Raw genomic sequence first — 13,310 nt, forward strand, 5'->3', positions numbered from 1 at the left:
ACTAATTCTGGTTGATTATGACCTTTATAATTATTAAAAACGATGCGCTTTGACCAAATCTTAATAGGAGGACATCAGTCACGTCTAACTTATTAAGTCCTAATTATGTTTTGGAAGTCTCTACTCCTTTAAAATTGTTATCTATCGAATATGTTTCTTAGGTTTTCGTGTCTGGTGGAAAATAGGATGAAACACAATGTGTTGAATGTAAATAACATTAGGGCAACACTCCCCCCCCCCCCCCCCCCTAGGGTTATTACTAGAGCGATTTTCCGCGGAGAAAAACGGGCAGATATAGCGGCAGTAGCCCATACCGAAGGGGGCGACCACGCACAGTCGCTCACTCATCTATTCTCCAAACTCGTAATTGTAAATTGTGAGGGACCACGGAGCTTGCCATTCCCCAGCACGTCGGCTGGCGTGTCACCTTATCTCCCACTTTGTGTTCGGGGACTGTTTAACATATTTCTCCCTAAGGATTTTGAAGGCGTTCAATTAGGGCTGTGCATGTAAATGGGCATCTTGGACGGCTGCCTTTCTCGTCCATGTGTGCTGCTTCTCTGAGAGCACTGTAAGCAGCTGCAGCAACAGCAGCGGCACCTTGGAAGAACAGGAGGAGGAGGATTTCTTTCAGCCGTACCGTGTCGTGCACAGTGGAAATACTCCGGTTACTATCAAAACGAAAGGGAGGGAAGAAGAAGACGGCGGCGAAGTAGAAGCATAAGAGCTTTTGGGGGAGCAATCCAGACTGAAATAGTGAATTGTCAACGGGACAGGCCTGCTTCGTTGGATGTGTCTTCAGAATGGTAAGGTTTATTTTACTGATTTTTGTGTGTGTGCCTGTGTTGCAGAAAACAGGGTCAGCGGCACACAAACATCATGCAGCAGCGGAGCAAAAACGGACAACTAACGCACGGAGCCGCGATCGCTTCCACTACAGACGTGTGTTGTTTTTGAACATAGCGTTTGATTGTGCTGGCTCGTTGTAAATCTGCCCGTTTTGTTTTGCACGTTAAGAAGAGCGAGCGAGCGATTAACGGGGGCTTCGTGAGCGGTGCAGCACGGTAGGTTTACCTGCTCCTCGGTTTTAGCAGCCCAAAGGGTCTGCAGACTGCCTTAACATCGCGCTGTGTAGATCTGACATCGAGCAAAAGGATCAAAAAGTCCATACTTGCTTTTCCTGGCAGGCTGAGGATTAGGAATGGCTGCAGCGTGTCCTAAATGATGTGAGGTAGGCACATAAATAAGGATGTGGAAGGACTGAATTTAGGTAGATTAAAATACTGTGATGTATGACTGTAAGCCTAACCTTGTGTTGTACAGTGACTGCCTCTAAGAGTAGGCTGCGACATTACATTATGTTACAAGTCATTTATTTATTTATTTGTTGAGAAAATCACGGGGCAAATGAATGGGTTTGAAGTGTCTGGGACCCCCCACACACACACCTTGTCTTTTTTAAAATACAGGTGCGTCCATATTCAACTTTGTAGGAGCCTTATAGTGGAGTAACAGTACCAGCCTAGTGAATTGTGTCGGCAGCTTTTAAATGAAGCATGAAGCAAGGCCCAGGGAATACTGCATAGCTGATTTGCTGCAGCATAATAATAGTAATAATATTAATAACTAATAATATTAATACAGGGCGTACTTTGGTCTTTATAGAATCACACACAGACACACACACGCACACACACACACACACACACACACATATATAGATATAAGTCAGAATATAACTGTGACACAACATCACTGTAAATTTAATACTGTTTCACTCTGACTTTTTATAAAATCTTTTTAAGTTTCCAAAGTCGAGCCCTCCAAGCTGGGTTATCACACAGGGTCACAATCGAACCAACTGAATTAACTAAGGTGAATAAATAAATCCCCTTATTTCAATTAATGCAGCATACAAACATTTGCGACTGAAGGGCACTCAGACTCGGCAAGTTGTGAGGCTAACACACACACCCACACTTCTGAGAATAGTATGCTGCTCGTAGATTTTTGGCCTCGTGCTACATCACGGTGATAGATTTTGTCGAGTTGCTAATGATGTCTAACTACAAATAAAGTCATACAAAAGAATTGTGTAAAAAAAAAAAAATTAACACAAAACATAAACTGATATCAAACAGATTAGAATGCATTAGTCATGCATTTGAATAATCAACAATTTGCCACTCTTAAAGTCACATAGTCTGATAAGTAGTAGTTGGTGAAGTTTCCCTGTCAGAGGGAACATTTTTAAGAATAAACTGAGAAAAGGTACTGCAGTGTTTCTTGTCTCTGCTGATAGTCCAGCTTTTCTCAAGACTTGCTTTAGTCAACCAGAACATTAAGAAACTACTCTGTGTACGTGGCGAGATTACACAGAACAGAACTCACAAGTGACATTGGTAGTAGCGGGATGAGTGACCTCTGATATGAGAGGTTAAAGCCAGGGGAATCCAGGGGCCCTCTGTCCTCTATGGCAAGTGTTTGGAGTGAACATCAAATGAGAAGTCTGAAGTTGTTAGGTCCCGTCGAGGTTAACCTTTGTAGAACAGGGCTGCATTCTCTCAGTTGTCTTTGTCGTGCTGATGAGCTCTGAGAAGCAGTCTCAGCACTAGTTCTCTGCATGATAAGAGGGGGAACAGCCCTCCCTTTGTGGTCACAAATGAAAAATCTGTTGCATGTCTTTTCGCCTTAGTTGTCATTTTATTGTGAACTGAATGCGCAGCTATTCTCCAAGGGACAGATGGCTGAAAGAAAGATGACATCAAAGTTGTGGTTGGACCTTGTTATATTCTATAACCGATTGTTATGTTTGAACTAATGTTGGCAGTGTTCGGGGGCAGAAGGATGACAGAGAGGAAACAATGAAATGGTTCATTCCCCATGGAGTTTTCCAGGGGGGATATTGTGTATTTCAAGTAATAATTGTTGTAGGAACTGTACCATCATCTAGGGAGCAAAAATGGTAGCACGTTTGGGTGAAGAGTACGTCCTCTTTGATCAGTGGGAAGAGCACGACGATAGGCAGGATGTGACATCCATTTAAATGATGGATCCATTATTTAAATGGACAGGAATACAGCATTTACCTGTTTTGCTCGACTAAAAACCTTAAATTGATCAGGGTGTCAATAAAGTCAAAACTACTATCTGTGATATTTTCCTTGCATACTATCTCTTAGTTTTTTCTGCTAATTTATACAGTGTGTGATCCACATGCTTTTTCATCTTAGAAGCTCTGAGTGCAACAAAGGCAGAGGTGAATTATCTAGTGTGGAGCATTGTTTAGTTGAAGCTGCAGCCTGTCATGCTGTGATTTATCACATATAGAGCTAATGGCTAGCTGTCACGATTACACGACATGAAAGCTAAGCAATACGTGCACACTTTTCTCACTCAAGCGTGCCCACACAAATGCGCACAAACACCTCTTTTTTTTCTCCTAATGTTGACACGCCAGCTCCAGACTTTGCGTGACAAGTCGAGGACACTGTAAAAATCAAAAGCATGTGGTGCTACCGAATGACCAGCTAATCAAGCATAGCAGTTCTTTCTGGAAAATCAGACTTCCTCCTTAGTACTACTAATAACACTAGATCAGATCTTTTGTGAATTCTATGCTGAATCATTCTAATTGGACGTGCACAAAACTGAAGTAAAAGAGCAGGGACTTGTCAACCTAACTTTAAAAATAGAACTCTTTTTTTTTTTCCGAGGCAGTCTGTTTTAGTGCTTTTAGAAAGCTTCATGGGGTTTGTTGTGAGTTGGTAAATCAACAAAAATGTGAAGTGACAAGTGCCTGAAAAAACTGAAAAAGCTAAGGACTTTTTAAACAACTAAAGAGGCTGAAAATTGCAATGCAGAGCAGTTCCCTGTTGAATTCACCTTGGTGGTTTCGGTTCCTTGAAAAAACATACCTCAAGAAGTTAACTTTGATGCTGTATTGCTGCTGTGCCGACTACACTGGGGCCCATTTCACTAGGTAAACAAAGAGAGATCCAAAAGTCCCAGATAAAAAAAAAAAGAGAGAGGTTCTTTTTTAATTTAATATTATTCTCTTACAGATTTATTAATGAAGGGGAATTATGAACAAACAAACATTTGATCTCACGTCAGGTGTGCTGAAATCCTTTGTTTGTTTGAATGTGTGTTCCAGTTTATGGCATCATTTAAAAAAAAGAAGTGGAATTTTACACCTGTATGGGGCTTTGAAAGTCAGAATCACTCAAAGTATTCGAGGAGTGAGATTGAGGGTGAAATTATGCACTTGAGCCCCCGGACACAGGATAGTATTTCTCCTCTTGGGAACACGGCAACAGACTCCCCTTTGTGTCCGACATTTCATAGTATGCGTGTAGCAATTTTTTAAGATGAATCTCGCTGCTGCAGAAGCTAATGACAACTTGCAGGTGTTGTACTGATTATCCTTACAAATTCTACTTTGATATATGCTTGTCTGCTCAGTGGCACAACAGAGCACTAGCCTGTTTTTCTTATGCTATACTACGTTATCCTCCCATATCTGATTTCATTTTAGATAGAAAAGAAGAAAAATCAAAGTAAAGTGGTTAGTTGAACTAAGGGCACATTTATAGTGATAGCCATGGTTCATGCATTAATCATCTTTTATGGTTTAAAACCAGCTGTTCTGTTGCGCAGAGACTATTTTCTATATTTTTTTTAAGTGAAATTTCTTACCAGTTGCTGTTATTTTATGTGTTGTTGTTGGATATAACATTATTGTCTATGCCACTGATTTGATTTGAAAAGATTTGAAAAAAATAGACTTTGTTAAAGAAATGTAACATCATTGGCAGCGGCTGTTTCTTTCTTGCCACTGGCTACTTGTTGGTCTGTTTCCTGCTTCTGCAAATGACATGTTCAGATCACCAGTTCATGTACAGTAAACACCTTGGGCAGGCTCCTGATTATAACCACAGGGTGTCTGAATCTAATAGCTAAAATCATTAACTTAGCACCAGAGTATATCTTTTTATTTTAATTAGAGACAAATCAAAGGAAGGTTGAACGAGACCTCTCTTTCAAACTTAAACTGCACCCTGAATAAATAATAGCTGCCAAAAATCAACATTCTCATTTTTAATTGCATTAGATGGTTATAAAAGATGTGTCAGAATTTCAGCTCTCTCACGAAGCACAAATTCAAATTTCAAACGTTTACTTTAGGCCAGAATTACAGAGAGCTAAAGCAAACAAACAAAAAAGAAATAGATAAAACAAAACTGCAGCTGTGTTCTCAAAAAAAAGTAAAATTATTTCACATCGATTGAGAATATTTGAATCAGTTTCAGTGGTCATTTTTTGCAATTTTATAGATATCAGCTGCCTTTTCTACTCTCTCGTATCAAAAACCTTACATAACGTCTGTCTCCTATCGTTCACTCACAGTTTCACTTCTACTTTAGGTTACAGGTAATGGCTTTGTTTGCAACCCCAAACGGTCGCAGCACATGGCCGCCCCTTCCTGAGCCTGGTTCTGCCGGAGGTTTCTTCCTCTTAAAAGGGAGTTTTTCCTTCCCACTGTTGCCAAAGTGCTTGCTCATAGGGGGTCATATGATTGTTGTGTTTTTCTCTGTATGCATTATTGTAGGGTCTGCCTTACAAAATAAAGCACCTTGAGGTGACTGTTGTTGTGATTTGGTGTTGTATAAATACATAAATTGTATTGAATTGAATTGAACATGTGTGCATACAACATACAACCAGTCTGATTTTATTTGAATAATGTGTAAGTCACCACAGTGCCTCAACTACTGGTATTCTGTCATTTTATAACCTTTTCTTGTGTTTATCTAAAAATGCAGATGTAATACTGTGGCAGTTTCTGCCTATGGATAGAACAGGGTATTAAATATTTTTTATTTATCAATATATTCTATTAGAATAAATATGATCTTGACAACACTTCATTGCTTAAAAAAATTTGTAAATGCTATTAGAAACTTAGTTCTAGAGTAATTCCAATTATTAGTACTGCCCAGGATTTAGAAGTTAGAACTTTGAAATACATAAATCTCAAACATCTTAGTCTGCTTTGTTATCCTATTTTCTTTTTCAAAAATTAGAGGAAAGCAAGCATAAGCATGGCTTAAACTGACAGGATCTCATTCCCACATTTAAATATGGCTCTGGACACGTAATGGGACGAATGACCATCTCAGTAGGGTCATTAGATCTGATGGTTGCCTTGCATGGTTGTTAACAGCCAAATAATATGAGGCCATTTTAGAGGACCAGGTGCACTTAGTGCAAACACTGTTCTCTGAGCTTATCTCCATATTCTCAGATGATAATGCCCCCAGCATATTCGGCAGCTTCTTGAACGCAGGGATATAGTCAGGTAGTTTCATGATAATTTCTCACTTGTCCTTCTTTTAGAATGTCAAATTTAACAGTTAAAGAAAGGGTGTTGGTGCTCGCAGGATCTTTGCCAGTTAACAGTTGCAAAATGTGGTTGTACCAAAAATATGCTGTCATTTTAAACAGTTCATCTTTATATTATTATTATTATTATTATTATTATTATTATTATTTATAGTTGTATTGTTCAGCACTTTGGTACCAGGTGTGTTTTTAGTGCTATATAAATAAATGATGATGATGATGATTTCACTGTTATTTAAATACAGCTAAATCACAACAACAGTTGCCTTCAACTACTTTATACTATAAGGTAAAGACATTACAGTATTACAGAGAAAACCCCCCAACAATCATTCGATCCCCTGTGAGCAGGCTTGTGCAACAATAGCAAGGAAAAACTATCTTTTAATAGGAAGAAAGTTAGGCTCGGGCAGGGGCAGGCATTTGCCTTGACCTGTTTTGGGTGTGGGGAAAGAGAAGAGAAAAAGGAGACGGGACAAATACACATACAGATTTTTTTCCTTATAACCATCAACGTCTTTTCCAGGAAGATAGCGGTCAAAACAGCAATTAATTTAAAAAAAAGTTATTTTTTTTCTTGACTAGAATTGCAGTATAATCTAATAGAAATATAGTGTTAGATCACACATGAGGCAAAAATCTGAATTCTAACATGCTTAGATTTATTCACAAAAGCATTCAATTACTCACTTGTACCCAATACAATGCTAGTTTGTGCCTTGCATGTTATATTGTTCTAATCCACGGGTTCCCCTGAGTTTTTATTCTTGAAGTTGATATGAGTACACTTATTTTGACTAATTATGTTAGGCTAAATGATTCATTGCTGTATGTCAACAAGGTTAACCATGACTTGAAGTACGACAGCTGGTATAGCCTACATTTGTCTTCAAGCAGAAATTGGGAAATAAATTCCCCTGGGTCTCTTGTCACCCAAAGTGTATGCAGAGATGCATGTCCACAGCTCAGCTGTTTCCTTGAAGGTTTAGATGCACTACATAAACCAAAACCAAATCTTGGTAAGGCTCACTAGATAATAATCACTCTATTGAGACCAGTGAAATAGCTTTGGTTTTAAGTAGAATTTGCTCAAATATTTGAACAAAATATATTAAAGCAAATGCAAAACAAAATGGACCGTTGAGGCAGCAAATTAAGCAAACTGAGATGGTCCACAGCCTAAAATGTGTCATACATTGAATGTCAAAGTGGAAATTATCAAGCAGTTTGGTCTAAAAGAGCAGATTTGACATCCCTGGCCTTCCAAACCTTTGTTTGATTGCCCATCATGCACTAAAAGAAAAACTACACTGATGGAGAAAAATTGAGGCTGACCATTTCAAACTGCTCTCAACTACTGCTCACAGACTTACTCTGCCCAACTGTCGGGTCAATGTGTTTTACACCACTTGAGTTAAATGCAGTGCAGCAATTTGCCCCACTCACATTGTTGCGTGTATATGCTGTGGCCTGCTACAGCTATGGACAGTAGATGAAAAAGCTAGTAATGTGATGACTGAACCTCTGCTCATGTTGAGCTTGAGAAAGTGACAGGAATTATAAAATGTCCTTGCAGCGTTTGAAAGTCGCATTATGAGGGTGATTTAGCTGGCAGGCGTCACGTTCCTTGCATCTATCACACTAACAAAGTGGCATCTTATATTTTCTGTGTCTTCGAATCCTCCCATCAGAACAGCGTCCCGTGTGGCATTTCATCATGACCAGGATAATCTTATGCAAGATAGTGAAACAGCAGTTAATTTGCAGGTAATTAAACCCCAGTGATTTGCAGTTGAAAAAGCAGCATATACAATAAGAAGTCAATATGGCTATATAATGTTATGAATAATAATAGGGCCACAGCAATACCAGTGCCGTACTTTTATTTGAATCACTGCACGGATTTATAGGGGGTGCTGACACAGAGCTCTGAAAATCGAAAAATGAGTTCATGTCCTTACTGTATTAGTTTGGTTTTTCAGAAGTGCCATCCGCCCAAGTCCAAACACCCTTTGCTTTGTGTAACTGTCCCAGGCTCATGTTACATGGTGCAAGAAGGAACAGCATTGCTGAAGGCAAAGATGTGATGCCAGTTTATTAAAGTAACCACCCTCTGCTGTGGCTTACCCTGTCTCCTCTTCTAAAAATTACTATGCCATCCAATGAAACTCAATTCTCAGACACATTTTGAGGGAAGCATATTTTGTCTAAGCCTTAGTACCTTTCTAATACAAATAAATTTCATCTTTAAATAACTTAGAAAAATGTACATTTTGACAGTAGTCTGCGTGAGGAGTGGTTCAGTAATAACCTACATTAAGTCTAACTCTCATGTCGGGTTGTTGGTTCTTAGTCCCTTTTTTAAGTTTAGGCTAGAATTAGTCATCAAAACCACGTGTTTAGGTAAAAAAAAAGATAATGGTTTTGGTTAAAATAGACTGTCACAGCATCAACTTTTTTTGGAAGCTTCTCCTCCATTTTCTAGGTTTCCAGGGTTACATGTCCCGCTCATCTAATGTAGGTGTAAGATTAGGTAAGCAAGAACATCAGTTGCACTGATATGTTGATTACACGCATATTTATGAAATGTCTCAAACCATACATTTCGTGAGAATTGAAGCGCAAGTGAGAAGACAGTTTAATGTATGGGAATAACCTGCTGTGACAGGTGGTAGCGGGCCTTGTTACTACCCTGATTTGAAAATTGGAGATTGTGTCTGGTCTGGAACAAACATAGCTGTTATTTAGTCAATGCTCAGCAGAGATGTTTTTACCAAACTGTAGTGCCTGAAAACAGATCTGAATGTTTTCTAATTTTGTAAATGCAGTAAGTATTTGAACTTTTTGTTTGTTTGAGATTAATGAAATCTACTCATGAAAGGCTGGATTACAGTGTTTAGTTGTGACAATGGTTAGCAGGTTGTTGGGCAACAAAACATACATGCCGTAGTGTAGATATACTATATTATATTATATCTTAACTTATATTGCTTAAATTTGGCTTGAGATTGATTAAGGTCTTAGTAGGCATCGTGATTACTTTGGAGTTTAAAGTTTTACTCTGCAGTGCTACAGACTGTTTGTAAGATTTAACTTCAAAGTGCTTGACTTCAGTCCTGAATCCCTCTCTAATCGCACACTAATTTGTTGCTTTTAGTTTAAGCTATGATTGCTGTGACAGAGACATTTTTAGAGGATGTGATTTAGGACTACATGAAAGGGAAGATGCAGAACATTTAGAAGCTTATCATACTCCTGACTGATTAAGCCTTTTTTAAAGAAATTAAAAACATTTTCAGATCAGAGTGTTTTTATAAGGTTGGCATCCACTTGCTGTCAGCATCTGTTAGTACTTTGTCTCCTGAATTATATGTCCAAGACTTTATATGCTTCTAAAATGTAGAAAGCGCTAATATGAACTGTTCAATTCTTGTACTGTATGTATTTGGCTATTAGCATAGGGATTTGCATGTTTGTGTGTATGTGTGTTTGTGTTTGGCAGGGGGTCTCTTTTTACTTTAATATAGGATTATAATATTTAAGTGTCATATGGATAAGAGCCTAAAAGTATGTTAATTCAGCTCATGGATAAGAAGAGCACTGTGGGGTTTACTGCCAGCTGCTACCTGAACGCAGTTTTATTTACCTTTGTATGCCTGGGGAACGCTTACCATGGGGTAATATAGTCTGCCTGTAGCCATCAGTAGAGCTCTGGAAACATTTATTTAGGGAAAGGACTGGTGAAATTATCTTTTAATTTCTTTGAGTCTTACTAATCCAACTAATCTGATGTTGTTTCAGGAAGGAAACAATCCCCTTTGATTTTGATTTTGTCTTTGCGGGTGTCACTTGGTGTCAAGGTTCCTCTTTGTAGCTACTGAAGTTTAACTACATGGGAAGATTTTCTGTGCCATAAAGTTCTTGGTCCAAACTTCTGACTGAAAACTGGTTAAAACTGGCTGGTTATATCTGAGTCATCAAAGTCCTGTCAGCAGCGCTTTCTTTCATCACCCAGTCAGACATCATCGTGACATCCGTGACATAACATTATGATTGTCTGAAAAAAAAAAAAGAACCCAGTCCCTTTTAAAATTTTCCTTCCAAACTGAATTCAGATTCCACAGATTTGCAAGTTTTTTAAATCAAATGGCACTAAAAGTCTTTGTTCCTTCAGAAAACTGGCATTTTTGAAACCTGCTGCATATTGCACCCGCATTGGGGGGATTTCAGGGGCAGGGAAGTGTGGAAAAGAAGTTGTCAATATATTTTGCAAGTGTTAGGCAGCAAAGTGGAGTGATAGCTCTCAAGGGGGATGGCCTTAAGCTGTTATTCTATAAATATTAATAAAGCCCACTAGCCTGCCTGGAAGGAAGCTAGCAGTTTGCTCATGTCACAGACAGGGCTTCAATGTGACAAGTTGTGAAAAGAGTGACGAGATGGCAAGGAAGTGGTAAGATGACATTTGGTGACAGGCCTCATTGTTCAAAAATGAAACGTCATCACTAAAAATGGAAGCAAAGTTTGCTGACCTGTCCCATGCAAAATTCAAATGGAGAAAACAATACAGGTGTGAGTTTTATTTACTTTACATTAACCAACAAAATACATAAATCACTGTAAGAAGCTTTGTAAACATTGATTGGCATGTGTTTATGCGATCACCTACAAGCTGCATTAGCCATTGTGATTGCAAACATATTTTCACAGTGGACTACTTGACACAAACACGTGTTTTACTAATGTGACTTGTTACCCTGTGTCTGACTTATGTTCGTGAAAGTGTCTGCAATCTGGTTATTGTGTATTTTTATTGTTATCGGAGCACTTGAAACTTACAGTGGCCTGTTTATCCACATGGCTGCCTAACTGGAAGAATAATGGAACCAACAATGTAGACAAGAATAGAAGATTTTGGCTGCTGCTGACATTGCTCTGCCAAGATGCACTTGTTGTATGCAGCAAAGACTAAGCAGCAACACAGCGCTTTGGCATGCTCGTAGATGCAAAGCATTTGCTTTGTTTGTATTTCTTTCACGAGCTACAGTAGCCTACATGCAGATGTTGTTTTATTGAGAGTTTAGAACAACAAAGGCGAAAATTAAACCATCAAAGTGATATTGATAGGCATAAAAAGGAATATAGAGGAGTATACACATATAGTGTGTTCGTGTGTGTGTTTAAATGGTTGTTTTCCCCCCAAGCACTTTATCCAAATGCTGTTTTGACAAGGAATAATAAAATATCACTTTTACATTAATAAGAAATATATATATTGTGATATAATGTGTCTTTCTATTAATCGGCACATCAATTTTTCCCATACTATGGCACATCATTGTTATTGAATCAAGTGACATTGTTGTTAATGACCTGTAACTGCACCATTTCCTTTATGAATAGGACACGTTTTAATCTAAATTAAACTATTGCATATACGTACATGACTTCAATATGGCAACAGCTATGACCATTATGCAATAGCATCATTCTGCAGGCTTATGCTTAACCACAGTATTTGTGTTAATGGCGTTTCACACTAGTGAGGAGATAATTCCTGTGTGCCAAGGTGTAAATCTGAGCAGCTTTGATTTTAAGCACTTTAACATTCAAGATGAGGGTGTAATTTAGTTGACAAAAAGCTTTATTGTCAACGTATTTAATTCCTGTATGAAAATCTGGTTTTTAATATGGCTTGGCTATTATAAAATTGCTTATCTTTCTCAGTAATTATGACCTATCTGGAAGAAGTCATTTTTTATGATGCACTCAGGGTCAACATTGTATCATACAAAATGGTGTTGCACTAATTATATAAGCAATCATCAAAGTAGACTAGTAAATGAGCAAATTTGACTAGACCTGCTAGTTTGAAGTTCTTTTCAAATAATCAACCAAAGCTGTGATATTTAAGACCTCGGGGAATACTTACCTTGCCAAGTTGTCTAGGCAAGCAAATCCAAATCCTATACAGGAGCACATATAGTACTTACCATGTAGCTCTTAATACTCTACTGGAGTAGGCGTGCATAGTGATTACAGAACATACAGTAGAACCTTTACGATCTGTTTCATACTTCAGTGTATTTGTTTTTTTATTGAGTCAAGATAAAAATGTAGATTTTTTTTGTATTGTCTTGTAAAAATATATAAGTGTACTGTATATATATATATATATATATATATATATATATATATATATATAGTGTATAAATAGGCCGACAGGACTCAACCCATTTACAGCACATTTGTGGAACTAAGCAATTTGTGTACAAGTAAACTATGTTCAAACTGAATGGACATTCTGTCTTTTCTAAGAACTCTTGCAAATCCTCTATTGGCAGATGCTCATGTGGCTGGGTCCACATACTGTGTCAGTCACAAAGCAACCATAATGACAGTGCAGACATTGCAATGTGATTGTTTTCATTAAAAGGGCTGCGAGCTGCTCAATTTGGTAATGCTGTTTGTCCAAAACATGTACCCTCTGTAACTACAAACTGTTTTTTTGGTGAAGTGTTTCTTTCACTTATTCTTTGTTGTATTTATTGATTTAGCAATGAATGTACTAAAATATCAATTTTGGATGCTTTTAAAAAAAGTCAGCACTCCACAATTTAGAATTTTCAGCTTTACAACAAAAGCTTTGTAGTGGTTCTCCAGTGGAGGGCTTTTATTTTGAAGCCCTTAGGCTTTTACAGTATTTCATGACAACTCAATCAGTAGCTTGAATTGTCATAAATCAGAACATTAGCTATTATCTGTTTAACTGGAAATGTAGGGACAAAACAAATTCAAAAGGACATTGACTCCCACGTTACTCTGGAGCAGAAGTAAATAATCAGATTATTAATTAGATAAAGATGTTGTGCCAATCTATACCCCGTGATGCTCACACAACCCATCAT

General features: G+C 38.0%; 1 protein-coding gene across 13 annotated transcripts in view; it reads left to right on the forward strand.

Moving 5' to 3' along the window:
- The first annotated feature begins 283 nt into the window (after window positions 1-283).
- tenm4 (teneurin transmembrane protein 4) overlaps window positions 284-13,310 on the forward strand; it is a 150,788-nt gene continuing 137,761 nt past the window's right edge. For 11 of the 13 annotated variants that reach the window (XM_085131020.1, XM_085131023.1, XM_085131024.1 and 8 more), the window contains exon 1: window positions 284-806. The gene's annotated coding sequence lies outside the window, so the exon portion shown is untranslated. The other 2 variants (XM_085131021.1, XM_085131022.1) reach the window with 2 other exon arrangements.

Source organism: Neolamprologus multifasciatus, chromosome 14 (genome assembly GCF_963576455.1).
Source record: "Neolamprologus multifasciatus chromosome 14, fNeoMul1.2, whole genome shotgun sequence".
NCBI classification, from domain to species: Eukaryota; Metazoa; Chordata; class Actinopteri; order Cichliformes; family Cichlidae; genus Neolamprologus; species Neolamprologus multifasciatus.